This window comes from Bombina bombina, chromosome 5, assembly GCF_027579735.1.
Source record: "Bombina bombina isolate aBomBom1 chromosome 5, aBomBom1.pri, whole genome shotgun sequence".
In the NCBI taxonomy this organism is placed as follows: domain Eukaryota; kingdom Metazoa; phylum Chordata; class Amphibia; order Anura; family Bombinatoridae; genus Bombina; species Bombina bombina.
The window spans coordinates 172,036,613-172,051,718 of record NC_069503.1 but is presented as its reverse complement, the minus strand read 5'-3'; the positions used below and the strand labels follow the sequence as shown (position 1 = coordinate 172,051,718).

At 37.4% G+C, this 15,106-nt stretch overlaps 1 long non-coding RNA gene across 2 annotated transcripts in view; it reads left to right on the top strand.

Moving 5' to 3' along the window:
- The window catches only part of LOC128659269 (uncharacterized), a 73,362-nt gene extending 61,078 nt beyond the window's left edge, over positions 1–12,284 (top strand). For both annotated transcript variants that reach the window (XR_008402322.1, XR_008402323.1), the window contains one exon: positions 12,009–12,284. This is a non-coding gene — a long non-coding RNA (uncharacterized LOC128659269). The remainder of the gene's footprint in view (positions 1–12,008) is intronic.
- Positions 12,285–15,106: the final 2,822 nt, after the last annotated feature.

The following is a 15,106-nucleotide window of genomic DNA, read 5'->3' as shown; positions in this document are numbered from 1 at the left end:
TTTAAAAAGGAATAATTTAGATAATAATTGTAGGTTTTATTTAGATTTATTTAAATAATATTTAGGTTAGGGGGTGTTAGGGTTAGACTTATGTTTAGGGGTTAATACATTTAGAATAGTGGCAGCGACGTTGGGGCGGCAGATTAGGGGTTAATAAATGTAATGTAGGTGGTGGCGGTGTGGGGGCGGCAGATTAGAGGTTAATAACATAATGTAGGTGGCGGTGGTCTCCGGGAGTGGCGGTTTAGGGGTTAATAAGTTTATTTTGTTGCGGCGGGGTCCGGGAGTGGCGGTTTAGGGGTTAATAAGTACAAAGTAGGTGGCGGCGGTGTAGGGGGCGGCAGATTAGGGGTGTTTAGACTCGGGGTACATGTTAGGGTGTTAGGTGTAAACGTAACTTTATTCTCCCATAGCAATCAATGGGATATCGGGCAGCAGCGAACATAAGCTTTCGCTGCTTTCAGACTCCCATTGATTCCTATGGCATCCGCCGCCTCCAGTGTGGCGGATTGAAAACCAGGTACGCTGGGCCAGAATAGTGGCGAGCGTACCTAGTGAATATTTGTTAACTTCCAAAAGTAGTCAGATAGTGCCGAATTTGCATTCGGAACATCTGTAATGACGTAAGAATCGATCTGTGTCGGACTGAGACCGGCGGATCGTATGTTACGTCACAAAATTCTACTTTTGGTGGTCTGTAGGTTTTTATAAATATGGAGAATCAAGGTCTCCACAATTACGCTGCGGAAATCCAGCGTATTTGCGGTTGACAGCTTGATAAATAGGCCCCATAATGTGACCTATAAACTGTACAACTCAATTGAAAAACAAACTGAAATGTTTTAGGTAGAGGGAAGAAAAAATATAAAAATAAAATAATATGGTTGCATAAGTGTGTACACCCTTAAACTAATAGGCCTAGATTTGGAGTTTGGCGGTAGCCGTGAAAACCAGCGTTAGAGGCTCCTAACGCTGGTTTTAGGCTACCTCCGGTATTTGGAGTCACTCACAAAAGGGTCTAACGCTCACTTTTCAGACGCGACTTTTCCATACCGCAGATCCCCTTACGTCAATTGTGTATCCTATCTTTTCAATGGGATTATTCTAACTCCGGTATTTAGAGTCGTGTCTGAAGTGAGCGTTAGAAATCTAACGACAAAACTCCAGCCGCAGAAAAAAGTCAGTAGTTAAGAGCTTTCTGGGCTCACGCCGGTTCATAAAGCTCTTAACTACTGTACTCTAAAGTACACTAACACCCATAAACTACCTATGTACCCCTAAACCGAGGTCCCCCCACATCGCCGCCACTCGATTAAATTTTTTTAACCCCTAATCTGCCGACCGCCACCTACGTTATACTTATGTACCCCTAATCTGCTGCCCCTAACACCGCCGACCCCTATATTATATTTATTAACCCCTAACCTGCCCCCCACAACGTCGCCGCCAGCTACCTACAATAATTAACCCCTAATCTGCCGTCCGCACGCCGCCGCCACCTACATTATAGCTATGTACCCCTAATCTGCTGCCCCTAACACCGCCGACCCTTATATTATATTTATTAACCCCTAATCTGCCCCCCACAACGTCGCCTCCACCTGCCTACACTTATTAACCCCTAATCTGCCGAGCGGACCGCACCGCTATCATAATAAAGTTATTAACCCCTAATCCGCCTTACTAACCCTATAATAAATAGTATTAACCCCTAATCTGCCCTCCCTGACACCTAACTTCAAACATTAACCCCTAATCTGCCGACTGGAGCTCACCGCTATTCTAATAAATGTATTAACCCCTAAAGCTAAGTCTAACCCTAACACTAACACCCCCCTAACTTAAATATAATTTAAATCTAACGAAATAAATTAACTCTTATTAAATAAATTATTCCTATTTAAAGCTAAATACTTACCTGTAAAATAAATCCTAATATAGCTACAATATAAATTATAATTATATTATAGCTATTTTAGGATTAATATTTATTTTACAGGCAACTTTGTATTTATTTTAACCAGTTACAATAGCTATTAAATAGTTAAGAACTATTTAATAGCTAAAATAGTTAAAATAATTACAAAATTACCTGTAAAATAAATCCTAACCTAAGTTACAATTAAACCTAACACTATACTATCATTAAATTAATTAAATAAAATACCTACAATTACCTTCAATTAAACCTAACACTACACTATCAATACATTAATTAAATACAATACCTAAAAATAACTACAATGAAATAAACTAACTAAAGTACAAAAAATAAAAAAGAACTAAGTTACAAAAAATAAAAAAATATTTACAAACATAAGAAAAATCTTACAACAATTTTAAACTAATTACACCTACTCTAAGCCCCCTAATAAAATAACAAAGCCCCCCAAAATAAAAAATGCCCTACCCTATTCTAAATTACTAAAGTTCAAAGCTCTTTTACCTTACCAGCCCTGAACAGGGCCCTTTGCGGGGCATGCCCCAAAGAATTCAGCTCTTTTGCCTGTAAAAAAAAACATACAATACCCCCCCCAACATTACAACCCACCACCCACATACCCCTAATCTAACCCAAACCCCCCTTAAATAAACCTAACACTAAGCCCCTGAAGATCTTCCTACCTTGTCTTCACCTCACCGGGTATCACACCGATCCGTCCTGGCTCCGATATCTTCATTCAACCCAAGAGGGGGCTAGACATCCATCATCCAATGGCTGAAGAAGTCCAGAAGAGGGTCCAAAGTCTTCATCCTATCCGGGAAGAAGAGTAGATCCGGACCGGCAACCATCTTCTTCCAAGCGGCATCTTCTATCTTCATCCGATGAGGACCGGCTCCATCCTGAAGACCTCCACCGCGGACCCATCTTCATCCGGCGACGTCCAACTAAAGAATGACGGTTCCTTTAAGGGACGTCATCCAAGATGGCGTCCCTCGAATTCCGATTGACTGATAGGATTCTATCAGCCAATCGGAATTAAGGTAGGAATATTCTGATTGGCTGATGGAATCAGCCAATCAGAATCAAGTTCAATCCGATTGGCTGATTCCATCAGCCAATCAGAATATTCCTACCTTAATTCCGATTGGCTGATAGTATCCTATCAGCCAATCGGAATTCGAGGGACGCCATCTTGGATGACGTCATTTAAAGGAACCGTCATTCATCGTTCAGTCGTCGGCCAGAATGGATGTTCCGCGTCGGAGGTCTTCAGGATCCTGCCGCTCCGCTCCGGATGGATGACGATAGAAGATCCCGCTTGGATGAAGACTTCAATCGGATGGAAGACCTCTTCTGCCCCGCTTGGATGAAGACTTCTACCGGATGGAGGACCTCTTCTTGCTCCGCTTGGATCAAGACTTCGGACCCTCTTCTGGACCGATCGCTGAACCCGGTGAGGTGAAGACAAGGTAGGGAGATCTTCAGGGGCTTAGTGTTAGGTTTATTTAAGGGGGGTTTGGGTTAGATTAGGGGTATATGGGTGGTGGGTTGTAATGTTGGGGGGGTATTGTATGTTTTTTTTACAGGCAAAAGAGCTGAACTTCTTGGGGCATGCCCCGCAAAGGGCCCTGTTCAGGGCTGGTAAGGTAAAAGAGCTTTGAACTTTAGTAATCTAGAATAGGGTAGGGCATTTTTTTATTTTGGGGGGCTTTGTTATTTTATTAGGGGGCTTAGAGTAGGTGTAATTAGTTTAAAATTGTTGTAATATTTTTCTTATGTTTGTAAATATTTTTTTATTTTTTGTAACTTAGTTCTTTTTTATTTTTTGTACTTTAGTTAGTTTATTTCATTGTAGTTATTTGTAGGTATTGTATTTAATTAATTTATTGATAGTGTAGTGTTAGGTTTAATTGTAGGTAATTGTAGGTATTTTATTTAATTAATTTATTGATAGTGTAGTGTTAGGTTTAATTGTAACTTAGGTTAGGATTTATTTTACAGGTAAATTTGTAATTATTTTAACTATTTTAGCTATTAAATAGTTCTTAACTATTTAATAGCTATTGTACCTGGTTAAAATAAATACAAAGTTACCTGTAAAATAAATATAAATCCTAAAATAGCTATAATATAATTATAATTTATGTTGTAGCTATATTAGGATTTATTTTACAGGTAAGTATTTATCTTTAAATAGGAATAATTTATTTAATAAGAGTTAATTAATTTCGTTAGATTAAAATTATATTTAAGTTAGGGGGGTGTTAGTGTTAGGGTTAGACTTAGCTTTAGGGGTTAATACATTTATTAGAATAGCGGTGAGCTCCAGTCGTCAGATTAGGGGTTAATAATTGAAGTTAGGTGTCGGCGATGTTAGGGAGGGCAGATTAGGGGTTAATACTATTTATTATAGGGTTAGTGAGGCGGATTAGGGGTTAATAACTTTATAATAATAGCGGTGCGGTCCTGTCGGCAGATTAGGGGTTAATAAGTGTAGGCAGGTGGAGGCGACGTTGTGGGGGGCAGATTAGGGGTTAATAAATATAATATAGGGGTCGGCGATGTTAGGGCAGCAGATTAGGGGTACATAGGGATAATGTAAGTAGCGGCGGTTTACGGAGCGGCAGATTAGGGGTTAATAATAATATGCAGGGGTCAGTGATAGCGGGGGCGGCAGATTAGGGGTTAATAAGTGTAAGGTTAGTGGTGTTTAGACTCGGGGTACATGTTAAAGTGTTAGGTGCAGACGTAGGAAGTGTTTCCCCATAGCAAACAATGGGGCTGCGTTAGGAGCTGAACGCGGCTTTTTTACAGGTGTTAGGTTTTTTTTCAGCTCAAAAAGCCCCATTGTTTCCTATGGGGGAATCGTGCACGAGCACGTTTTTGAGGCTGGCCGCTTGCGTAATCAACTCTGGTATCGAGAGTTGAAGCTGCGTTAAATATGCTCTACGCTCCTTTTTTGGTGCCTAACGCAGCCTTTATGTGGACTCTCAATACCAGAGTTATTTTTATGGTGCGGCCAGAAAAAAGCCGGCGTTAGCTTTTCGGGTCCTTACCGACAAAACTCTAAATCTAGCCGATACTTTGTTGAAGCACCTTTTGATTTTATTACAGAACTCTTTTTGGGTATGAGTCTATCAGCATGGCACATTTTGACTTGGCAAGATTTGCCCACTCTTCTTTGCAAAAACACTCCAAATCTGTCAGATTGCGAGGGCATCTCCTGTGCACAGCCCTCTTCAGATCACCCCACAGGTTTTCAATCGGATTAAGGTCTGGGCTCTGGCTGGGCCATTCCAAAACTTTAATCTTCTTCTGGTGAATCCATTCCTTTGTTGATTTGGATGTATGCTTTGGGGCATTTTCATGCTGAAAGATGAAGTTCCTCTTCATGTTCAGCTTTCTAGCAGAAGCTTGAAGGTTTTGTGTCAATATTGACTGGTATTTGGAGCTGTTCATAATTCCCTCTAGTTTAACTAAGGCCCCAGTTCCAGCTGAAGAAAAACAGCCCCAAAGCATGATGCTGCCACCACCATGCTTCACTGTGGGTATGGTGTTCTTTTGGTAATGTGCAGTGTTGTTTTTGCGCCAAACATATCTTTTGGAATTATGGCCAAAATGTTCAACCTTGGTTTCATCAGACCATAACACCTTTTCCCACATGCTTTTGGGAGACTTCAGATGTGTTTTTGCAAAATGTAGCCTGGCTTGGATGTTTTTCTTCGTACGAAAAGGCTTTCATCTTGCCACTCTACCCCATAGCCCAGACATATGAAGAATACGTGAGATTGTTGTCACATGTACCACACAGCCAGTACTTGCCAGATATTCCTGCAGCTCCTCCCAGACCAGTTTTCTTCTCGTCGTTTCATCAATTTTGGAACGACGTCCAGTTTTTGGTAATGTCACTGTTGTGCCATATTTTCTCCACTTGATGATGACTGTCTTCATTGTGTTACATGGTATATATAATGCCTTGGAAATTATTTTGTACTCTTCTCCTGACTGATACCTTTTAACAATGAGATCCCTCTGATGCTTTGGAAGCTCTCTGTGGACCATGGCTTTTGCTGTGGGATGCGACTAAGAAAATTTCAGGAAAGACCTACTAGAGCAGCTGAACTTTATTTGGGGTTAATCAGAGGCACTTTAAATGATGGCAGGTGTATGCTGACTCCTATTTAACATGATTTTGAATGTGATTGCTTAATTCTGAACACAGCTACATCCCCAGTTATAAGAGGGTGTGCACACTTATGCAACCACATTATTTTAGTTTTTTTTTTTCTTCCCTCCACCTAAAAGATTTCAGTTTGTTTTTCAATTGAGTTGTACAGTTTAAAGGTCACATTAAAGGTGGAAAAAGTTCTGAAATTATTTATCTTTGTCTCATTTTTTTACATCACAGAAACCTGACATTTTAACAGGGGTGTGTAGACTTTATATATCAACTGTATTTACATATGTTTTTATGTATTAATATGTGTAGAAATGTATTTACAGACATATACACATATAAATACATATATAAATACATAAATACATATGTATACATATATAAACAAATATATAAGGTCTAGATTACAAGTGGCGCTGTATTTTCTTTTTTTTTTATCGTAAAAACTCCACTAGGATTTTTCGGGTTGCGTTTGTATTACAAGTTCCAAAAAAACTTATTTTGCACTAGCGTTAAACTGGATAGCGCGAAAAATAAAGTTAGTTCTTTTGCGCAATCCGGTTTAACGCTAGCACAAAATAATGCACATGCATGTATTCCCCCATAGAAATCAATGGAAAACAAAAAGTGGAAAAAACCTAACACCTGAGATCGCACAAACGCCATCGCATTTTCACATTCCCCATAAAAGTCAATGGAGAAAACAAAATTGTTGAATAACACCCTTAGCGCAAGCAACATGAAATATTCGCATTTGAAAATTTACAGTAAATATATAGTTAAAATCTTTATTAAATATGAATATTGCATAAATATGTTTTATCATGTTTTCATCTACTTAAAGGGACATGAAACCCAAGTTTTTCTTTCATGATTCAGATAGAGAATACAATTTTAAACAACTTTCTAATTTACTTCTATTATCTAATTTGTTTCATTCTCTTGGTATCATTTGTTGAAGGAGCAGCAATGCACTACTGGTTTCTAACTGAACACATGGGTGAGCCAATGACAAATCTGTATATATATGTAGCCACCAATCAGCATCTAGAACCTAGGTTCTTTGATGCTCTTAAGCTTGCCTAGATAAACCATTTAGCAAAGGATAACAAGAGAAGGAAACAAATTAAATAATAGACGTAAATTGGAAAGTTGATTAAAAATGTATTCTCTATCTGAATCATGAAAGAAAATATTTGGGTTTCATGCCCCTTTAATGACAAAGGAATATAATGCACTTATATAAATGTCTATATATGTGTACATATATATATATATATTAATGTTTTTATATGTGTGTATATATGACTTTAAATACCTATATACACATATAAATACATTAATATATATGTACACATATATTAACATATATATGTATGTATATATATATATATATATATATATATATATATACATCTTTAGTAATGTACATGTATGTGTCTCAATGTTAAATCCCTTTGGCTGCCTTTTTTTTTTTCTAACCGAGATCTTTAATCTTTGAGCCCTTATAACTTTTTGTGCAATATTTTTATTAAAAACATTTTTTATCAGACAGTGTTAATATGAGTGTAACTGTAATGTATTTTTGTGTTTTGTACAACTTTTTTGTTTCGGAAAACAGTTAACCACAGCACTGATATTGCGGTAGGAGAAAAAACTCTTGAATTAAAACAGATATTTCTGTTGGACTGCCTACATCCAAAAGGCCTTATTAATAAAGAAGATCTTGTCCATCTTTTGAGTATATAACCATCAATGATAATCGAATGTGGAACCCCCAGTTCACATGTTTAATCCTACTAGTCCTCTGGGAACATTCGATTCTCTATTTCATAGAAGAAAACAGCAAAATGCCAGCCTTATATAAGATATCGTCCACGTTTCAATTTCTTTTAAGACCTAAGATTCAAGATTGGATCAATCTTAGCTCTTTTCCACTACTCCCTAAACAACCATCTCTGGACTATTTGAACAAATATGAACCTGATATATAGAAGATAAAACATAAAATCGACTCTTATCTTCAAACAGTGGACTATTTCATAATCCAGCACTGATGGCAGATGAAATTTAACACTGTCAGAGTCAATACTCCTGCTGTGTAGTATGTTACAATAATTGATCCAATGAGATGAGATCTTCTTACAATTTCCCTTCCCAAACTCCATGTTTTCTTTGTAATAGAGTCCTTAGGGACCATTGAGATGCTTTTAAGGTATCATGAGGAGAATATGTCTAGATTGGACATTATAGCTATTCCCACCAAATTGACAAATCACATATTACAATCTATTCCTTCCCCAGGTCACCCTCTGCAATTTGATAATTTGACATCCAAAAATTTGAATAATAGGTTCCATATCTGTTTATAGCCACCAACACTATATGGGCACATAAACCATGATTTTATTAAGGACACTGACTATTTTAATATTAAGGATTCATATACCATTATAGGAATTAACCCATAAGATATCAAGAGTCCCAGAACCTGTATGCATACGGGACCAACATAAGATAAATATTGACAGCTTATATAAGGAACATTATCGATTACAATCCTCCTCTTTAGTCAAGCTAATGCCCACTATAATAAGCTATTAATGATACACTATACTGTGCATCTGGTTTTTAATAATCCAATTTAAATATAAGGAATAAATCCATAAGATACCAGAGTCCTGGACCCTGTATACAAACTGGACCAATATAAAATATAAATTGACAGCTGATATAAGAGAAACTGTCAATTTCCAGCCTCCTCTTTAGTCGACTTAATGTTCACTATTATAAGCTAAAAGTGATACACAACACTCTGGTTTCTAATAATCCATTTTAATATAGATGTTTTTTGTTTTTTTTTACATCTACCCACTAGAGCGAAGACATAATGTCATCTAGTTCCTAACACTATCTAGGAGCTGTTTAAACATAGTTCAGCCTAGCCTTCACAGGATTATCCAACAGACCCCTCTGCAAATACAGATTATGTGGATGTTTTAAACATCCGTTCCAGATTACTTATAGAACCACTGCTATATTTGATAGGCAGACCACATCTACACCCAATCATCCGCAACAAAATAAATCATCCAGTCACTGGTCTAACTCTCTCTTTTATCTCTTCATCTAATCAGTCTCATATCTTACAGCAGACCACATTCACCTCTGCACAAAGATACACACCAAACATTTTCTAAAAAATTGCCTAATTTCTCTCTTTTTTATTCAATGTATTTTATATATTTTACACTTTTTATTTAATGCATTTTATTTAATGCATCCATTTTCTGACAATTCTGAAGACCCCACAGATTAAGAAACTGCTCCCTGGCTTTTAATGCTTGCTGATATAATGGAACATATCGACAGCATAGTAATATCTAACCAATCACTATCATAAAATGACGCAAGTACCCCAACTCGATCATGATTGGATGACCCAATTTGACAGACGGCTTCTTCATATTTGATATAAACATATATTACAAACAGCTGATAGAAGATATCAAGCAATTGATAGGTCACAAGAATAATGTCCATATATTCATAGCCAATCACGGAGCAGATCAACAATGCGCCCTTAGCCAATCATGATCGAGGAAAAAACGGGATTAGCATATACTCAATCCTGATTGGGTTACCTGCAAAACATATGGCTGAATCATAACAAACCATACGGAGTGGATAAATATACACAAATGAAGATGACAACATGGATATAACACATTGTAGGTATACATTTTAAATCACAAAGAATACCAAACTTGAAGCACATGTATATAGTTAAATACACTTAGAGGCGAAAAGAAAACTTTAAATATATTTACTACTTCCGGTTTCACACATCCGGTTTAGGAGGCGCCTAGATTATGCTAATCAGGCAAACAACCAGTACTTATAGCCACCAGCTACAGTAAGATACCAGTCTTGATAAAGGCCTAAATTAGGCCGAAACGCGTTGACACAGCTGGTAAGCACAATTACACTACTATTCTTCATATTCGTACAATCTACACTATTGGTTTTATTTCGATAGAGACACTCAGAATCGGATAAGGAAGACATAAGGAACATCTAAGAATACTATTTGAGGATCACTTTTATCAAACAAACAAGTTGGTTTACTCTCTTCTCATTTATACACCAGGAGCTACAACATTGACTTATTTCACTATTTTTAAATATTTTTAATTTTATTTTGATCTCTATTTTATTTTTATTTTTATTTTGATCTTCATTTTCTATCATCCTTTTAATTGTATATTTTTAATTTTATCCTATTCACTGTGGAAACAAACTAGGATTGTTTGCACTTTTTTGCACTTCTTTGCAATTTTTTATGTAACTTTTTCTGACATTTTATTATAATTTTTTTGCACAAAATTTGGATGGTTTAATACACCACTTTGGACACTTATTACATTACAACATCACCATCTTGTTGGACACTATTACTAGTACCTTTGGACACTATTAATAACGGTTCACATTTATTTATAGTGTGGACACCATACATAATTAAGTTGTATTAATACATGCATAGTTGCTCCAACACATGTATAGCTGTATCAACACATGATCAATTGTATCAACACATATTCCAAGTATAGGAGTCTCATCCACTCACCCCACAATCATTTCAATGCTAAGAGTGAAGTCGGAACAATCCATTGCACATTGTCACCCCCTCTGAGGAAGCGTATAAGTGAAACGTGACCGCGTCAGGGGCTTCGTGTTTATTTTAACTGCACTCTGTCAATTTCAGACTATCTACTAAATTGATATTTTTATTTGTTGTTGTAACATTTGTTGTAACATTTGGGACATATTGTGGGAAGGATGGGGAAGGGATTTATAGCATATTTAGTGTAAAAAAGTAGCTTATCTACCCTAATATAGGGCAATACAGGACACAGCTCCTAAATAGAGGCTCTTATATTTACCTAATATCATTGATTTTTCCCCTCCTCCTCATATGTGATAAACAACCTAAAATCAGCAACATTGAGGTACAGTTACAGAGTTGTGTTTTTAACTATTTTTCTGGCACGCTAGATACAATTTCTATTTCTGCTGCCTTTGTTTAACTACAACTAGTAAAAGTTAAATTTTAAGTGGAAAAATATAAACTTTATGTGTAGAAAGAGCATACTGTTCCCTATTCTCTTAATAGGGTTTTTTTTTCTTTGATTTAAATGCAGTGGGAAGCTGTCTGGTGTGTGTGAAGTTGTTTGGTAGTGTAGGCTTTGATTGTAGTGGTGTTGGTATTGTAGGCACAGTGAAATTGAAGGCCTGAACAAATAGCGAGGCTAAAATGTTAAGATGGTTCCCTTAAAGGGGTATTTTCTTGCTTATAGGTTCCTACCCTTACAGTGTTCACAGTAGCTCACGGGAGAGAAAACACCTGGCTTAGGAATGGGTGGAATATTCTCCATTTCATAACTGTTCCTGAGGAGACTTGATGAGGGGTCCATTCTTCAATCATTACCTCACCCTCCCCAGCAGCACAATCAGCTATTCACCCCTGTTCTTTGGCTTTCAGCATTGTCACAGTTTATGAAATATCTATTTAATTAAGTAATTAATTAACAAGACATAAAAACAATAAAACGCCACTTAGAGCAGCCCATTTAAACAGTGTATGGAACGTATGTGAGGGGAACGACATAATGGAGGGGCTGCTGGGGGAGAACAATAGGATAGTTAGGTGTGCCTGGTATGGGGGTTGTAGCAATATAAGAGGAAAAGACTGCTGGACCCAAAAGAACAGGCATTGGTCAGGAAAAGGGACAGGGGAGGGGCAGGAAAGAAGGGATATAAGAAGGGGGACTGCAAGGAGTAGTCACTAACCTTTTTTCTTTGTTTCCCACCCACCCACCCTAGAAGCAACAGAACACGATGCAATAATCGGAGAGGTCACGTGAAGAGAACGGTAGCGGCACGGCTAGGGGCAGGACGTTGACTAATTGGTTGAGTCGCAGTAAGGCCGCCCGTGCTCCTCAATAAGGGGAAGAACACAGTGCAACCGAAGGGCAGCAGGTGACCTGGCGGTCTACGCTGGCTGGAGGATAAAAATCAGCAGCTGTTTTTTTTTTTGTTTGTAGTTAAATAATACAATCACAACAAGCAGTGAAGTTTGGCTCTGGCACGTGGGCGGGGCAGAATGGGGGTGGGAGGATCCCGCGGCATACTCAGCCCTGAGGGGTGATCCGGTGGTCTATCTAGGGGGAGGGCTATGTCATGGGTTCTCACTCCTCCAACTGCCCTGCCAGGGGGGGGGGGGGGGGTTCAGGTCCACCCCCCCCTAGGCGTGGGTCCCAAAATTCTGGTTTCTAATGCAGTGGCATTGTTTGGTGTTTAAAGTTTATTTATGGCTGAGTTTTGCAAGACAAAGCTTAAAGGTGGCAAAATTAATGTAAGATAATAAATTGTGACCTTTCCACATTTCGCCATAACTACTGTGTCTGCGTGTTTATTTTAGATAAGATCTAGATAAGTGAATTGGGGAAATGGGGTGAAGGGGTTATTTGTGTGGTGGGTCAAAGGAATGCAGCCTCCTGACCTTAAGAGTTATTTTGTAATGGAGCTCATGCTAATAATTTCCTGAGTGTGGCCATTACTGTAACATCACTACCAAAACGCACTTCTTAGCAATGCAGTCTGTCTGTCTGTCTGTCTTTCTATCTCTTTATCTACAGCAAAAAAGCAGGAGTAAAAAATTTGTGTGTTTTAAAATAAGAAGCCTAAATGCAATACGTTTATGAGAGTTACACAGAGATCTTAGCAAACAAATAAAAATCATATATGATTTATCATAAAGAGTGTTATGTTCCATAGCAGAAAATATTTTAATATTTGATAGACCAAATATTCTTTTTGTTTCATATATCAGCAAGTGATTAATGAGTATCAATACAAATGTAATATTTTAAAATATTAACCAACATGCAGATGGTAGTGCACCCTTGAATTTTGCTTGAGTGCAAATATATTACTTACAACTTGTAACATGAGCACAAAAAATAAAAGCAACATTAATTGCACTCAAGCAATGCTAGCACGCAATAGTGTTAATATTTATGTGCTACACTTGTAATCTGTGCCCAAAAACAGAAAGAACCCTATATAACAGACCCCATAAACATATGCACAAAACAAACCCTTAAAAAGGTGAAAGAAAAACAATCAAGAGAACCCATCAGCTTTGAAATAGCGAGACCCCGCAAAAAGGTAGGGCAGACGCTTGTGTAGATGAAAATCCCGACCAAGAAACAGAACTCTGCAAACAGCCACGGTCAACCCCTCATTCATGTCTACAAGGTCATGAAGACACCTTGCGTTCTATTCAGCAAACCTTTTCTATAATAAAACATTTAGGTGAAGTGATAAGCAATGAATTTCGAATTTGACCTTTCCATCAATGCAACCTTACGGTAGGCTGACCATATTGCCACATATGAAAAATACATATGTCAGGGCTGTTTTCAGGGCTGTTTAAAGAAATGTTTTGTATAAGAACCCTGATGTATGTATTTTTCATACGTGTCCCTTTGTAAAGCGGCAATATGGTCACCCTACCTTACAGGCATCTAAGAATCGAGTCCACTGTGTAGCATGATCAGGTAATCTACAGCATATTTTACATTTCTGTTTTGTGTTGGCAGGTCACAATTTTTCTAGGTAAATTAAAGGAAAAGTATTAAAAAATGAATATGCATTGCAAGTTTTTTTTTTTTCTTAAAGGGAAATAAAACCCCAATTTTTTCCTTCATGATTTAGATAGAACATACACTTTTAAACAAGTTTCCAATTTACATCTATTATAAAATGTTCTTTGTTTTCTTTTTATCTTTTTGTTGAAAAGCAGGAAGGGAAGCTCAGAAGTGTGCACGCGTCTGTAGAACTATATGGCAGCGGTTTTGCAATAAAGTTATACATTAGCAAGAGCACTAGATGGCAGCACTATTTCCTGCCATGCAGTGCTGCAGACATGTGCATACTACATATCTTTATATCTCTTCTACAAAGAATAGCAAGTAGATTGAAACCTTTTTCTTTTTTTTTAAACTGTATTCTTTTTGAATAATAAAAGAACAATTTAGGGTTTCATGTCCCTTTAATGAATGGTATATAAAACTTTGAGTTGTATGTCCCTTTAACCAGAACATTTAGTAGAAAATATCCATCTGCACCCATTGAACCAATTTTGACCATAATAAATATGTAATACAGTCAATTAAGCTATAAAGAATTTATGAGTACAGATAAAATATTAGAAATATCCTCATATGAATATTAATGTTCATGTTAATTGTTTTTACTTAAGAAAATGCAGAGTTTACCATAATCTTGCATTAATGCTAATGTATCTCTTTCAAGTTTAAATTCCCTTTATTCTTTGCTGCTGTCTCCTTAAATACTTAGTTACATTATATAGCTCCATCGGGTCTTTGTGCAATGTTTTTGGCTAGATTACGAGTCTTGCGTTATGAGTTAAAAAGCAGCGTTAAGCCTCATAATGCTGTATTTTACTACGGCTGGTATTACGAGTCTTGCAGATTTAGGGGCACCACACACTTTTTTGGCCTTATCGCAAATCAACTTACGCAAATTGCGTATAGTCTTTTTTCTATGGGACTTCCATAGCGCCGGTATTACAAGCTTGTCCTGGGAGGCCAAAAAGTGAGCAGTACACCCTATCCCGTCAAGATTCGTAACGCATTCTAAAGTCAGTAGTTATGAGTTATGCACTACAAAGCTGTAGCATAAAACTCGTAACTAAAGTGCTAAAAAGTACACTAACACCCATAAACTACCTATTAACCCCTAAACCGAGGCCCTCCCACATCGCAAACACTAAAATAAAATTATTAACCCCTAATCTGCCGCTCCGGACATCGCTGCCACTATAATAAACATATTAACCCCTAAACCGCTGTACTCCCGCCTCACAAACATTAGTTAAATATTATTAACCCCTA